The sequence below is a fragment of the Aotus nancymaae genome, unplaced genomic scaffold (assembly GCF_030222135.1).
Source record: "Aotus nancymaae isolate 86718 unplaced genomic scaffold, 86718_ANA_hifiasm-v0.15.2.pri h1tg000062l, whole genome shotgun sequence".
NCBI lineage: Eukaryota > Metazoa > Chordata > Mammalia > Primates > Aotidae > Aotus > Aotus nancymaae.
Genome location: NW_026988476.1, coordinates 43,233,742 through 43,250,825, shown reverse-complemented (window position 1 = coordinate 43,250,825; position 17,084 = coordinate 43,233,742). Strand labels below are relative to the sequence as shown.

Here is a 17,084-nt window from a genome sequence, read left to right as displayed (position 1 = left end):
TAGTTAAAGCACAGCCTTTACCACCCAGGAAGGAAACAACTTAAATAAATTTTAGTACGTGAAGAGCTAAATATTAAAGCCTCAATGTAGGTTTTAAAAAATGAAAAGTCATCCTTTCTTCTTGGATAAAACACTTCAACACCAAAAACATGTAATTTATTATTCAATCCTTATGTTTATTGTAACCTCTGTAAAATACCAACAAAAATTTTCAAAGTCAGCAAGTGAGATTTAAAGTTCATATAACAGAAACACTTGAAATGAAGTAAAAAAAGAAAATTCATAGATCCACCATAGAACCACAGTCATCTGATCAGCAGCTAGTGTCACCAGATACTGAAATATGTAGCAAAGTCTCTACATTTGAAAGACTGTGACATGGTATGTTGAATAGAGAGACTAAGCAGTGGGAAACAAATTACAAAGTCAAAAAAAAAAACCCAAATACAAATACAAATAGAAATTTGATATATTAAAATGTCAACTCAATCCACTAGATTTTTGACCTTCTCAAAGATGGCTGAATAGGAACAGCTCTGGAGTGCAGTTCCCAGAAAGAACAACACAGAGGGTGAGTGTTCACAACATTTCCAAACAAGTTTTGACTGCCCACAGACCAGGAGATTCCCCAGCCAAAAAGTGCCACGAGTATCCAGAATGACTGCTTCAGCCGGTACCTCCAGATGGCTCACAGAAACTCACACAAATCTGGGTGGCTGTTTCAACTGGCACCTGGAACACCTGGGAGACAGAGCCACCCATTCAACTGAAAGGAAGGGGGCTGTGACAGGGAGCCAGGTAATCTGGCTTGACGAGTACCACCCCCACAAAACAAGCAATCAGAAATGCTCGGAATGAGAGTTTTGCAGCAAGCGCAGCTGGACCCAGGACGGTTCAGCTCGGTGGGGGTAAGGGCATCCACCACTACTGAATACTGAGGCAGTTCACCACTACCAAGGCAGTCCACCATTACTGAGGCAGTTCTAACTGCCTCAAGGAAGTTCACACAGCAGCTGGGCAGAGCCCATGGCAGATCAGCAATGCCTCTGCTGGCAGACTGTGACTGGATGATCTCAGTGTGGGGCAGGGCATCTGTGAAAAAAAGCAGCAACACATCGCAAACTTATAAATAAAGCCCAACCTTCCTAGGACAGAGCACCTGGGGAAAGAGGTGATTATGAGTTCTACTGCAGCAGACTCAAACATACCTGCCCAGCAGCTCTGCATGGAACAATGGAGCTCCCAGCACAGCACTTGAGCTCCTAAAAGGGACAGACTGTCTCCTCAAGCAGCTGCCCAGTGCCTGTATACCCAAAAGAACACCTCATAAAGGAGAGCTCAGGCCAACATCTGGCATGTACCCTTCTGACATGAAGATAACAGAAGAAGAAACCAGCAGCAACCCTTACTGTTTTGCAGCCACTGCAGATGATCCCCAGGCAAGCAGGGTCCGGAGTGGACCTCCAGCAGTTCTGTAGCAGAGGGACCTGACTGCTAAAAGCAAAAGAAACAGAAATAGCTTCAACATCAACAAAAAGGACATCCACTCAGAGACCCCATCTGAAAGTCACTAAGCTCAAAGACCACAGGTCGATAAAGCCATGAAGATGGGAAGAAACCAGGCCAAAAAGGATGAAAACACCAAAAACCAGGATGCCTCTCCTACTCCAAGGAATCACAATTACTCACCAGCTAGGGAACAAAGCTGGATGGAGAATGAATCTGATGAACTGACAGAAACAGGCTACAGATGATGGGTAATAACAAACTTCTCAGAGCTAAAAGAACACCTGCTAATCCAATGCAAAGAAACTAAGAACATTGAAAAAAGGTTAGATGAGATGCTAACTAGAATAAACAGCTTAGAGAAGAATATAAATGACCTGACAGAGCTGAAAAACACAGCACAAGAACCTTGCAAAGCATAAACAAGTTTCAACAGCCAAATCAGCCAAGCAGAAGAAAGGATATCAGAGATTGAAGATGAACTCAATGAACTAAAATGAGAAGGCAAGATCAGAAAAAAAAAGAGTGAAAAGAAATGAACAAAGTCTCCAAGAAATATGGGATTATGGGAAAAGACCTAATCTAAATTTGATAGGTGTACCTGAATGTGACAGAGAGAATGAATCCAAGCTGGAAAACACTCTTCAGGATGTTATCCATGAGAACTTCCCCAACCTAGCAAGGTAGGCTACCATTCAAGTACAGGAAATACAGAGAACACCACAAAGATATTCCTCAAGAAGAGCAACCCCAAGGCACATAATCCTCAGATTCACCAGAGTTGAAATGAAGGAAAAAATGCTAAGGGCAGCCAGAGAGAAAGGTCAGATTACTCACAAAGGGAAGCCCATCAGAGTCACAATGGATCTCTTGGCAGAAACCCCACAAGCCAGAAGAGAGTGGAGGACAATATTCAACATCCTTAAAGAACTTTCAACCTAGAATTGCATATCCAGCCAAACTAAGATTCATAAGTGAAGGAGAAATAAAATCCTTTATGGACAAGCAATTGCTCAGAGATTTCGTTACCACCAGGCATGCCTTACAAGAGCTCCTGAAAGAAGCACTAAACAAAGAAAGGAACAACCAGTACCAGCCACTCCAAAAATGTACCAAATGGTAAAGACCATCAACACAATGAAGAAGACGCATCAACTAATGGGCAAATCATCCAGCTAGCATCAAAATGGCAGGATCAAATTCACACATAACAATATTAAACCTAAATGTAAATAGGCTAAATGCCCCAATCAAAAGACACAGACTGGCAAATTGGATAAAAAGTCAAAACCTATTGGTGTGCTGTATTCAGGAAACCCATCTCACGTGCAAGGACACACATAGGGTCAAAATAAAGGGATGGAGGAAGATTTATCAAGCAAATGGAGAGCCAAAAAAAGCAGGAGTTGCAATCCTAGTCTCAGATAAAATGGACTTTAAACCAACAAAGATCAAAAGAGACAAAGAAGGACATTACATAATGGCAAACGATCAATGTAACAAGAAGAGCTAACAATCCTAAATATATACACACCCAATACAGGAGCACCCAGATACATAAAGCAAGTTCTCAATGACCTACAGAGACTTAGACTCCCACACAATAACAATGGGAGACTTTAACACCCCATTGTCAATATTAGACAGATCAACTAGACAGAAAATTAACAAAGATATCCAGGACTTAAACTCAGACCTGGACCAAGCAAACCTAATAGACATTTACAGAACTCTCCACCCCAAATCCACAGAATATACATTCTGCTCAGCACCACATCACACCTACTCCAAAACTGACCACATGATTGGAAGTAAATCACTCCTCAATAAATGCAAAAGAGGCCGGGCGCAGTGGCTCACTCCTGTAATCCCAGCACTTTGGGAGGCCGAGGCGGGTGGATCATGAGGTCAAGAGATCGAGACCATCCTGGTCAACATGGTGAAACCCCATCTCTACTAAAAATACAAAAAAAATTAGCTGGGCACGGTGGAGCGTGCCTGTAATCCCATCTACTCAGGAGGCTGAGCCAGGAGAATTGCCTGAACCCAGGAGGCGGAGATTGCAGTGAGCCGAGATCGCACCATTGTACTCCAGCCTGAGTAACAAGAGCGAAATTCCGTCTCAAAAAAAATAAAAATAAAAATTAAATAAATAAATAAATGCAAAAGAATGGAAATCATAACAAACAGTCTTTCAGACCACAGGGCAATCAAATCAGAACTCAGGATTAAGAAACTAACTCAGAACCACACAACTTCATGGAAACTGAACAACTTGCTCCTGAACATCGACTGGATAAACAATGAAATGAAGGCAGAAATAAAGATGTTCTTCGAACCCCACCAGAACAAAGATACAACATACCAGAATCTCTGGGACACATATAAAGCAGTGTATAGGGGAAATTTATAGCAATAAATGCCCACATGAGAAGGAAGGAAAGATCTAAAATCGACACCCTATCGTCAAAATTAAAAGAGCTAGAGAATCAAGATAAAAAAAACTCAAAAGCTAGCAGAAGATAAGAAATAACTAAGATCAGAGCAGAACTGAAGGAGATAGAGACACAAAACCCCCTCAAAAAATCAGTAAATCCACGAGCTAGTTTTTTGAAAAGATCAACAAAATAGACCACTAGTCAGATTAATAAAAAAGAAAGGGGAGAAGAATCAAATAGATGCAATAAAAAACGATAAAGGGGACATCACCACGGATTCCACAGAAATACACACTATCATCACAGATTACTACAAACAACTCTATGCACACAAACCAGTAAACCTGGAAGAAATGGATAAATTCCTAGACACTTGCACCCCACCAAGCCTAAACCAGGAAGAAGTTGAAACCTTGAATAGACCAATAACAAGGGCTGAAGTTGAGGCAACAATTAATAGCCTGTCAAACAAAAAAAGTCCAGCTCTAGACGGGTTCACAGCCAAATTCTACCAGATGTGCAAAGAGGAGCTGCTACCATTCCTTCTGAAACTATCTCAAACAATCCAAAAAGAGGGAATCCTTCCCAAATCATGTTATGAGACCAACATCATCCTGATACCAAAACCCAGCAGAGACTCAACAAAAAAAGAAAACTTCACCCAATATCCATGATGAACATAGATGCAAAAATCTTCAATAAAATACTGGCAAACTGAATACAACAGCACATCAAAAAGCTTATCCATTACAATTAAGTAGGCTTCATCCCAGGGATGCGAGGCTGGTTCAATATACAAGTCTATAAATGTAATCTACCACATAAACAGAACCAAAGACAAAAACCACACAATTATCTCATTAGATACAGAGAAGGCCTTAGACAAAATTCAACAGCCCTTTATGCTAAAAACTCTCAATAAACTAGGTATCAAAGGAATGTATCTCAAAATAATAAAAGCTATTTAAGACAAATCCACAGCTAATATCATATTGAATGGGCAAAAACTGGAAGCATTCCCTTTGAAATCTGGCACTAGACAAGGATGCCCTCTGTCACCACTCCTATTCAATATAGTATTGGAAGTTCTAGCCAGAGCAATTAGGCAAGAAAAAGAAATAAAGGGTATTCAATTAGAAAAGGAGGGAGTCGTCTATGGCCATACCACCCTGAATGCGCCCGATCTCGTCTGATCTCGGAAGCTAAGCAGGGTCGGGCCTGGTTAGTACTTGGATAGGAAAGGAGGGAGTCAAACTGTCTCTATTTGCAGATGGCATGATTGCATATTTAGAAGACCCTATCATCTCAGCCCAAAATCTCCTTAAACTGATAAGCAACTTCAGCAAAGTCTCAGGATACAAAATCAATGTGCAGACATCACAAGCATTCCTATAAATCAACAACAGACTAACAGAGAGCCAAATCATGAGCAAACTTCCATTCACAATTGCTACAAAGAGAATAAAATACCTAGGAATACAACTAACAAAGGATGTAAAGGACTTCTTCAAGGAGAACTACAAACCACTACTCAAGGAAATAAGAGAGGACATAAACAGATGGAGAAGCATTCCATGCTCACAGCGAGGAAGAATCAATATTGTGAAAATGGCCATACTGCCCTAAGTAATTTATAGAGTCAATGCTAACTCCATCAAGCTACCATTGACCTTCTTCACAGAACTAGAAAAATTCACCTTAAACTTCATATGGAACCAAAAAAGAGTCCACATAGCCAAGACAATCCTAAACAAAAAAAAACAAAGCCAGAGGCATCACACTACCTGACTTCAAACTACACTGCAAGGCTACAGTAATCAAAACAGCATGGTACTGGTAATAAAACAGAGATATATATCAATGGAACAGAACAGAGACCTCAGAGGCAATGACACACCTACAATCTGAACTTTGATAAACAGGACAAAAATAAGCAATGGGGAAAGAATTCCCTATTTAATAAATGATGTTGGGAAAACTGGCTAGCCATCTGCAGAAAGCAGAAACGGGCCCCCTTCCTGACACCTTACACTAAAATTAACTCCAGACGGATTAAAGCCTTAAACATAAGACCTAACAACACATCATAAAAACCCTGGAAGAAAACCAAGGCAAAACCATTCAGGACATAGCCATAGGCAAGGACTTCATGACTAAAACTCCAAAAGCATTGGCAACAAAAGTCAAAATAGACAAATGGGACCTAATTAAACTCCAGAGCTTCTGTACAGCAAAATCAACAATCATTAGAGTGAACTGGCAACCAACAGAATGGGAAAAATTTTTGCAATCTACCCATCTGACAAAGGGCTAATATCCAGAATCTACAAAGAACTACAACAGATTTACAAGAAAAAAAACAAACAAGTCCATCCAAAAGTGGGCGAAGGATATGAACAGATACTTTTCAAAAGAAGACATATATGAGGCCAACAAACATATGAAAAATGCTAATCATCACTGGTTATTAGAGAAATGCAAATCAAAACCACATTGAGATACCACCTCATGCCAGTTAGAATGGCGATCACTATAGGCGTAGGCAAGGACTTCATGACCAAAACACCAAAAGCATTGGCAACAAAAGCCAAAATAGCAAATGGGACCTAATCAAACTCCACAGCTCCTGCATGGCAAAAGAAACAGTCTAGAGTGAATCAGCAACCAACAGAATGGGAAAAAATTTTTGCAGCCTACCAATCTGACAAAGGGCTGATATCCAGAATTTACAAAGAACTAAAACAGATTTACAAGAAAAAAAAACAAACAAGCCCATTCGAAAGTGGGCAAAGGATATGAACAGATACTTTACAAAAGAAGACATACATGAGGCCAACAAACATATGAAAAAATGCTCATCATCACTGGTCATTAGAGAAATGCAAATCAAAACTACATTGAGATACCATCTCACACCAGTTAGAACGGCGATCATTAAAAAATCTGGAGGCAACAGATGCTGGAGAGGATGTGGAGAAATAGGAATACTTTTATACTGTTGGTGGGAGTGTAAGTTAGTTCAACCATTGTGGAAGACAGTGTGGCAATTCCTCAAGGACCTAGAAATAGAAATTTCATTTGACCCAGCAATCCCATTACTGAGTATATATCCAAAGGATTATAAATCATTCTACTATAAGGACACATGCACACGAATGTTCATTGCAGCACAGTTTACAATAGCAAAGACCTGGAACCAACCCAAATGCCCATCGATGATAGACTGGACAGGGAAAATGTGGCACATATACACCATGGAATATTATGCAGCCATCAAAAACGATGAGTTCGCGTCCTTTGTAGGGACATGGATGAACCTGAAAACCATCATTCTCAGCAAACTGACACAAGAACAGAAAATCAAACACCGTATGTTCTCACTCATAGGCAGGTGTTGAACAATGAGAACACATGGACACAGGGAGGGGAGCACTACACACTGGGGTCTGTTGGGGGGAAATAAAGGAGGGACAGTGGGGGGTGGGGAGTTGGAGAGAGATAGCATGGGGAGAAATGCCACATATAGGTGAAGGGGAGGAAGGCAGCAAATCACACTGCCACGTATGCACCTATGCAACAATCTTGCATGTTCTTCACATGTACCCAAAAACCTAAAATGCAATCATAAAAAAAAATTAATTAAAAAAAATCTGGAATACAGGACTGACTGTAAACACACTAACCTCATCACCTACCCTGGGACAGGATGCTTGAAAGGAATGACGTGCTTGAATATTTCAATTCAGTAACACATGAAGAAACAAAATTATCAGAGCTGAAGAAGAGCCTGGGTTCAGGCCAGGGTTTTCCTCCTGAAATATTCCTCACCCTGACCTGGCCCATCTCCTACACTCCCCACACCCTTCTTCCACGAGGATAAGATAACTACAACCCATGGGCCAGATCTGGGCTGCCTTCTGTCTTTGTAAATAAATTTTTATTCAAACAGGGGATGTGGAGAAATAGGAACACTTTTACACTGTTGGTGGGAGTGTAAATTAGTTCAACCTTGTGGAAGACAGTGTGGCGATTCCTCAAGGATCTAGAAATAGAAATTCCATTTGACCCAGCAATACCATTACTGGATATATATCCAAAGGATTATAAATTATTCTAAGGACACATGCACATATGTGTTCACAGCGGCACTGTTTACAATAGCAAAGACCTGGAACCAACCCAAATGCCCATTGACAATAGACTGGACAAGGAAAATGTGACACATATACACCATGGAATACTATGCAGCCATAAAAATGGAGTAGTTCATGTCCTTTGTAGGGACATGGATGAGTCTGGAAACCAGTATTCTCAGCAAACTGACACAAGAACAGAAAATCACACACTGCATGTTCTCACTCATAGGCGGGCGTTGAACAATGAGAACGCAAGGACACAGGGAGGGGAGCATCACACATTGGGGTCTGTTGTGGGGGGCAAGGGAGGGACAGTGGGGGGAGGGAGGTCAGGGAGGGATAACATGGGGAGAAATGCCAGATGTAGGTGACGGGTGGAGGGAGGCAGCAAACCACATTGCCATGTGTGTACCTATACAACGATCCTGCATGATCTGCACATGTTCCCCAGAACCTAAAGTACAATAAAAAAAAGGACCATACAGGTTCATAACATTCTTAATGATGCACTGGCCTTACTGGAATTCTGTGATAGCCATTAAAGCGTCTTTGAACTATGCACACTTAGTTGTTTCAATGTCTCTTCAATGTTATGTGTTCTCCACAAAGAACAGGGAATACACCAACTGTATTTGATTTCAAAGAAGGAAATGTTAGTTTAATCCTGCAGGCAGAAAGACATTTTCTTCTTGTAGATGTTAGTGTTATCAATATATATTCATATGAAGCATGCTTTATTTCATCTCCAAAACTTCCTGGATAATAGATATTCTGAATGCACAAACTGTGTTTCTGAGTAATGATACCAAAGCAATGAGACAAAGCTGATGAAAAAATAATCTTTTTCTTTGAGGCATCAACTGGAAAACTATTAGATGATGGAAAGTTCCTTTCTTGTAAGAATGAAATCTTGGAAACTGTTCTGGATCAAAAAGGACTTACCAATAATAGAAAAGTTGCTTTTATTGATAAAAATAGAGATATCTATATCACTTCTGTGAAACAATTTGAGAAAGAAGAACAAATTCTCAAACTTGGAACAACTGTGCATACTTTGGCATGGAGTGATACATGCAATATCCTTTGTGGACTTCAAGATACTCAATTTACAGTTTGTATTACTCCAAGACAGTTTATGTGGACAGTTACATTTTGCCTAAAACATCATATAAAAGGGATACAAGTGAATTCAACAGAAATCCCCATATTGTGAGTGTTGTCGGAAATCAGGTAACTATAAGAAGAGTTAATGGCCCTCTGGTTCTATCACCATATCCTGCTATTCTCCATGAACATGCAGGCAGTTCAAAATGGGAAGATCCTGTAAGACTTTACCACTTTATTGAGGAGCAAACCATGTGAGCTTGTCTAGCTGCTATGGCAGTTGCTAACTGAGATATGACTATTGCAGAAATGGCCTATGCAGCAATTGGTAAAATTGATAAGGTTTAGTACATCAATTCTATAAAAAGTCTTCCATTTAAAGAATCAAAAATGGCCCACATACTAAGATTTAGTGGGAATATAAAGGAGGGTGAAATAGTTCTGCAGGCTGGCCTTATTTATCAAGCAATCCAGATCAGTATTAATCTCTACAACTGAGAAAGGGCACTGGGATTGGCTATAAAATACAAAACACATGTTGATACAGTTCTTGCTTACTGTCAAAAGTTTTTGGAGACATTTGGTAAACATGAACTAATAAACGATACTTGCAGTATGCAGAAGGTCTCCAAATAGATTTAGAGAAAAATCAAAGCCAAAATTGAGATTAAATTTACAAAAAAATGAGAACGATCATCAAGCAGCCAATTAAGTAAGAGTATGGGTATAAAGCCCTAAATGCCATGCTTATCTGTAAGAAGTTTTGTCTTTTGAAATGAATTCTGATTAAGGATAAGCATGTTTTGGTGGCTAAAGAAAAACACATAATCTTTAAGTAAGTATAAACACTTGCTGTGTATTTAATGTAAAAGTACATACAGAAAGATGAAACACAAAGTAATTTATAAACTTCCATGTTTTATATTTTTTTTAGTTGAATAATTAGCAAATATTATGATATACTTATGAAATGTCAGTGTAGTGTTGATTATATTTCTGAGTTTTGCCCATTATTTCATCCTGGAATCTTCAGCATGAACAAATATGAATTTTGATAATAAAACATTGGTATATTTAAAATGTATGTTATCATTCATTTCTATTTGACCTCTAAATTGTGAAATGCCTCCAAAAGTTTATTTATAGAACAAAAACATATGAGGATACATTTGTGCAAATATATAAAATGCAGATACTTATATACCAACATTCATAGTATCATTACTCAAATAGCAAAGGGTGGAAACAACTCAAATGTCTATAATGACTGGATAAACAAATGTGGTACAATACAAACAATGGAATATTATCTAGCCTTAAAAATGAATCCACGAAAACCCTACACTAAGTGAAATAAGCCAGACACAAAAGGTTAATTATGAGGTACCACTTGTATGAGGTATCAGCATAGGCAAGCTCAAAGAGACAGAAAGGAGAACAATGTTTACCAGAGACTGGGTGGGGGGAGAAGGAAAGGAGAGGTGCTACTGATTAACAGGTAGATGGTTTTTGCTTAGGATGAACAAATTCTGAAAATGAATAATAATGATGGTTGCTCAATATTCAGAATGTTAATGCCACTGAACTGTACCCATAAACATGGTTAAAATGGTAAATTTTGTTATGTATATTTTATCATAATTTTAAAAACATATCTAAAATGAGCAAGAAGGATTCTCCTCATTCCTCTTCTAACTTGAGATGGTCAGGCAATAGGCCATGAAGTCTGAATTTGTGAAAATCTTCTTAGATGATAAGCCTGTTTGACTAGTCTTAATCATGTGTCTCCAATTATTACTACATAATCTTCTTAACAGTAATATAAATACCCCTTAGAAAATCTCCATTTTTGGAAATGATACATTATAGGGTGGGCATATGAATATATATGAGATATACATAAATATGTTCCATGTGTATAAAGGGATAAAGGAATTACATCTCTTGCTCCCATTTGAATTACTACGTCTAGGATTTTTAGTAGAAATATTTTCTTTTTAACATGTTTCTTTTCTTTTCTGGAATGTTGTAATATTCTGTTCTTGACCCAGATCCTGGGACCAAGAGGGTACTCAGTTTATGAAATCTGTTGAGCAGTGTACTTATTAGTTGTACTGTTTATATGTTTTCTATATTGTTATATTTCAATGAAAAGTTTAAAAATTTAAAAAATTGTTAAAAGGGTTTTATGTTATATGTATGTTTACCACAATAAAAAAGGAAAAAATAAAGTACCTATGTTCCAAAACAACTACAAAAAACGCTAATAGCCAATATAAAGATATTTTTAAAGTTTGAAGGAAACAACTAGAAAAATGATCAAAACTATATTAACAGGTGGTTTACATAAATATAAAAATAATCTTTAAATGTGAAAATATTGATTTCATTCACAATAAAAAAATGCAAACTAAAATCACTATGAAATATGTCAGTTGAATAGCAAAAATATAGAAGTTTGACAATATACATTGTTGGTGAGACTCTGGAAAAACAAGCATACTCATATATTACTAATGGCAATCCATAATTACACAATCCCTATGGAAAGTAATTGCTAAACCTAATAAGTCTATATGCACACTAACCCAGAAATCCCTAGGTATTTCCTCTGATGACACACATAATAGAAAAATACATTTACAGTGCTATACATTAGTGTAGTAAATTATTAGACACCTATTCATAAGAAATTGGCAGGATTAAACTTTGTTACATCCACAGAAAGGGGTACTATGTAGCAATAAAGACAATGAGAAAGATCTCCATAAACTACTGAATTTCCAAGACAGATTGTTGGATAAAAAATGGCAAACTTGAGATAACTGAATATCAAAGTGAGATATGATAGAAATGGATGAGAACATTAAATACAAAATGAATCTGGAGTCCATACACATACTACAATAGTTTTTAAAAAGAGAATTAGAAGAGACACTAAAATCTTCTTTGTAGAAGAATGCCAATCAATATATGTAAAAAGACTGACAGAATTAGAAAAAAATCATCATTTTGCAACACTGATGATAGTTATCAATTCAATCTAGAATTATCAATGGACGCTAAAGCTAGTTTGTAGAAGATTGATGAAGAACAGGATATCCTCGGAGTCTGGAAGTATTTCCCCAGAGATTATTTACTCTAATAATTTACTCTTTGTAAATAAACTCACCAACAAATATATTTTAAGAAAAATATGTAGGTTAAAAGTATTCTGAATTCTTTTTTTTTTTTTTTGAGACGGAGTTTCGCTCTTGTTACCCAGGCTGGAGTGCAATGGCGTGATCTCGGCTCACAGCAACCTCCGCCTCCTGGGTTCAGGGCAATTCTTCCTGCCTCAGCCTCCTGAGTAGCTGGGATTACAGGCACGCGCCACCATGCCCAGCTAATTTTTTTGTATTTTTAGTAGAGACGGGGTTTCACCATGTTGACCAGGATGGTCTCGATCTCCTGACCTCGTGATCCACCCGCCTCAGCCTCCCAAAGTGCTGGGATTACAGGCGTGAGCCACTGCGCCCGGCCCTGAATTCTTAACAAGGTTGTCAAACCAATTCAGTGGGGAACAGAGCAATCTTTTCAACAAATGGTGCTAGACAACTGGATATCCACATACAAAAGAATGAAAGTAAAACTCTGTCTTATGCCATATGCAAAAATCAACTAAAAACAGATCTGAAAACTAAATAAAACGCTTAAAATAAAACATATAAATAGTTCATGACTTTGGATTTGGCAATGGTTTCTTAGATATGATACCAAAAACATGAGCAAAAAAAGAAAAAATTAATAATTTTCTTTGTCAAAATTTAAAACTTTTGTGTTTCAAAGGAAGCAATCGAGAAAGTGAAAAAATAACTCACAGATTGAAAGAAAATATTTTAAATCACATATATCTAAGGGACTTGTAACTAGAATATATAAAAGTATCATACAATTCAACAATAAAAAGAAAAAATAACCAAACTAAAAACTGGACAAATAATTTGAATATATATTGTTCCAGAATATATGCAAATAGCCAATAAGCACATGGAAAAAGATCATTAGTCATTAGAGAAATGCAAATTTAAACTACTTAAATTTTTAATTTAAACTGTACGAGATGATAGATGTTAATCTGCTTGACTATAGTAACAATTTTACTATCTATATGTATATTGTAACATCATGTTGTAAACCTCAAATATACACAATAAAATTTATTTTAAAAAATATCACAATGAGATACCACATCACCACAAACAGGATGACTAAAACAGAAAAGGCAGATAATGACAAGTGTTGGGGAGAATGTGGAGAAAGTGGAACTCCCCCCACCCCACATTGCCAGCGGGATTGTCAGGTTGTGCAGTCACTTTGGAAAACAGTTGTAAAATTTTTCAGAAAGTTAAAAGAAGAGTCCCATTGAACCAAGTAATTCTACCTCTAGATGTGCATCTAAGAAAACTTCAAATGTATGTCCTTATTAAAACCTGTACACAAATGTTCATAGAAGCATTAGTAATAGCCAAAAAGTGGAAACAGCTTTTTCCAATCAGCATATAGGCTGATGAATGGATGAACAAATGTGGTTTATCCATACGATGAAATACCACTAGGGCATAAAAAGGAATGAAGTTATGTTACATGCTACAACAGAAACAAACCTTGAAAACATTATATCATGGAAAAGAAATCAGATGCAAAAGGCTACATTTTTCATTATTCCATTTATATGAAATGTACTGAATAAGCAACTCCACAGGAACAGAAAGTAGATTAGTGGCTGCCAGAGGCTGGGGCAGGGGGATAAGAGAGTGACTACTAATAAATATGGTGTTTCTTTTTGAGGTGATGAAAGGCTCCCAATTAAATTATGGTGATGGTTGTACATCTCTGACTATGCTAAAAACTACTGAAATATATTTATACTTTACAAGGGTGAATGTTATAGTATGTAAATTTATTCTGATGAAGTTGTAATAAGAAAAACATACTCTGAAATTAAAGCCTAAGTTGTCGGTGATATAAGGCCCAAAAGGAAATGGTCTTTAATAATACTATCTGTCAATAGAGTCATCTATCAAACTAGGAACCAAGAATATATAGATGAAATTGTATGATCGCACAGAATAAATGAAAAGAGTAGAATACCCCACTGAGGGAGAAATAGTCACACCCAAAATAGGGTATCTCTAGTGACAAGATTCATCCCCAAGTTCTGGAACTCTACACATTAATCCAAGGTTCCATAGACATTGTGGCAATCGTAGAAACCTATTTCTCTTGATGATTACCAAATGGATTACCCCAAATGGCTGATGTTTACAGACTCCTCTCCCATACATCTTTGTTCCTACCTAAGAGGGAAGCCAGAGGAAGAAAGAAGCAGAGACTTGCTTAGACAAGACAGAATCCTACAGCCTCCATTTCTGTGGTTTCCACACCTGACCAGACCCAGAGTAAAAATAAACTGCTGCTAAAAGAGAACTGGGAAACCTTGACTGGGCTTCAAAATTCAGAGTCCACATACATTTAATTAGCAAGGCATAAATAAAGTGATGCATGTTCCTGTATCTGCTGGCTTAATACCTCCAGAAATTGCATTGTAAATGTTGCCCAAATTCTCTGTTGCATAGTGATCTCCTCATGAAATTCACTTGCGCAAGGCTGCCTCCTTTATCACATAAAAGCATTAATAGAATTTTCCATGTCCGGAATTATTTTAGCTACTTTACGAAAAAAAAATACACGGTTTTAAATATATATAATTTCAAAACCCATACACATATAAGATAAATTTATCAAATGCTTATTTTAGTAGAGCCCTGGGATGAAGCCATTATTGTTCTACAGCAACAACATGTTATAAGCCTCCCCTTATAGAGGAGCATTTTGTCATACTTCTGTAACCTGGATGCTCAATGTTGTGCACAGTAGATTCTCAGTAAGTGATTTCTAAGCCACTAAATTAATAAACAACAAATAACCAGGTGACATGTGATTACCATTTATCATTTGTCCTCCACTACAATATAAGATTGACTTCCCCCATTTTCTATTTTATATTTCTATCTTTCCTCTTTCATAGGCACAGCTTTGTTTCCTAGCAATACCAGTATATTTACCCATTTGCCTAAACCTGCAGTTGTGTTGGGGTTGAAAAGTCACTGTTGAAGTTACCCCTACAGACTTGTATTTTCAATGATAAGCTCAAAACTTAACAATGATAAATCCTTATGTATTTTCATTTCATGCTTTATGTCAAAAATAAAATGTTTCAAAAATAATTTTTCTGACAATTATTTGATCTAGGGATCCAACACCTGACTCTAAAGTATTGTGGTATTTTATAGAGATTGAGTAGCCTTTATCTGGGGAAAAGAAGTGTTTTCCACTTCAAATGTTTTCAGATTTTGGAATATTTGCATTATATACCAGTTAAGTATGCCAATTTAAAAAATCTCAGCATCATGTCGGTGCTCAAAATATTTCATATTTCAAATATTCAGCTTAGGAATGCTCAACCTGAAATGCCAAGACCTAGCACCATCATGCTAAGTTGAGACATACAAGATCAGGTTTTGAAACATTACACAAATCTTACCAACTCACCTTCTTCACCACTGACAGCACTATACCCCCAACTTCAAAATGCAAATGAAGTAGAAACAAAGAACTATTTATTCACTTTATCAATTTTAAAATGTCTCAACATAGTATTAGCTAACAGTTATGTAGCATTTATTATGTATCAGGTATTCATCTTTGTCTATACTAAGTAACTTCATCCTCACGACAACCCTATGAGGTGAGCGATATTATTTTCACTATTCCCATTTGACAAATGAACAAAGTGAGGAACAGATAAGTAACCTGGTCAATGTCACACAACTCATAAATCAGAGAGCTGGTATTAAATCCAAGACAATTATCTCCAGAATCATGCTCTTAACTACTATGCTATGCTGCTTCGAGTTGATGGAAAGAGTATGATTTTCCAGGCATGTCTACTAATTGCTGGTTAGATGATAGTGGAACAAAATTTCCAAAAGACAATTTCTTATGTATCTGATTCTTGACAGTTATTTTTTGCCTTTGTCTTAATATTTTGATTTATAGGCATCTATTCTAAAGAAATAATATGTAAAATGAAACAAATTTATATACAGAGAAGCCTTATTTGTAATCACAAAAAGAATACAGGAAACGATATGCCAAGTGTTATGAGAATGTTTAAATTATAATTTGTAGAGACAATGAAATATTTGGCTACCAATTAAAAATGATATTTAAGTATTTTATGATATGGGAAATATTTGTGATATAATGCTAAGCAAAATGCAGGATACGAAGTTTTTTATATACTGCCATCTTATACCTTAAGAAATCGAAATATTTACCCATTTAACAAACATTACGCTATCCATCAGTAAACAAAACAAAGTCTGCTGCTGTGGTGTAGCTAACTTTCCATGGAAGCAGGTAAACAATGAGTATATTAAGTGGATAAATAATACAGTGAATTCAAAGGCCAAGTGCAGTTACAAAGAGAACAGAGCAGAGTGAGGGGAACTGGAAATGCTGGGTTGCTGCATGCAGGTTGAAAAATTAAAGAGAGATAAATCTCACTGAGACAGTATGATTTGAGTAAAGATTGAGGAGATAGAGGATTAGCCAAGTGAATACCTGAGGGAAGAACATTTCGGGCCGAGAGAACAGCTACAGCAAAGGCTCGATCACAGACACTATTAGTACCACACACATATTCTAGGTGCTCACCTCTACACACCTGAAAACAGTTTATTGCAAACACCTGCGACTCACTTCCAGCAGGCCTTTATTTTCAGGCCAAAGAGCATGCTAAGCCATTACTTGGGGCAAGCTGGAAGTTAACAGCCCTGGAAGCAAAACTCAACCA

General features: G+C 37.2%; 1 protein-coding gene and 1 pseudogene across 1 annotated transcript in view; one reads left to right on the top strand and one right to left on the bottom strand.

Moving 5' to 3' along the window:
- The window catches only part of UNC13C (unc-13 homolog C), a 617,099-nt gene that overhangs the window by 573,021 nt on the left and 26,994 nt on the right, over nucleotides 1-17,084 (bottom strand). The window lies entirely within an intron of this gene.
- On the top strand, nucleotides 1,356-9,922 carry LOC105729154 (intraflagellar transport protein 80 homolog; annotated as a pseudogene).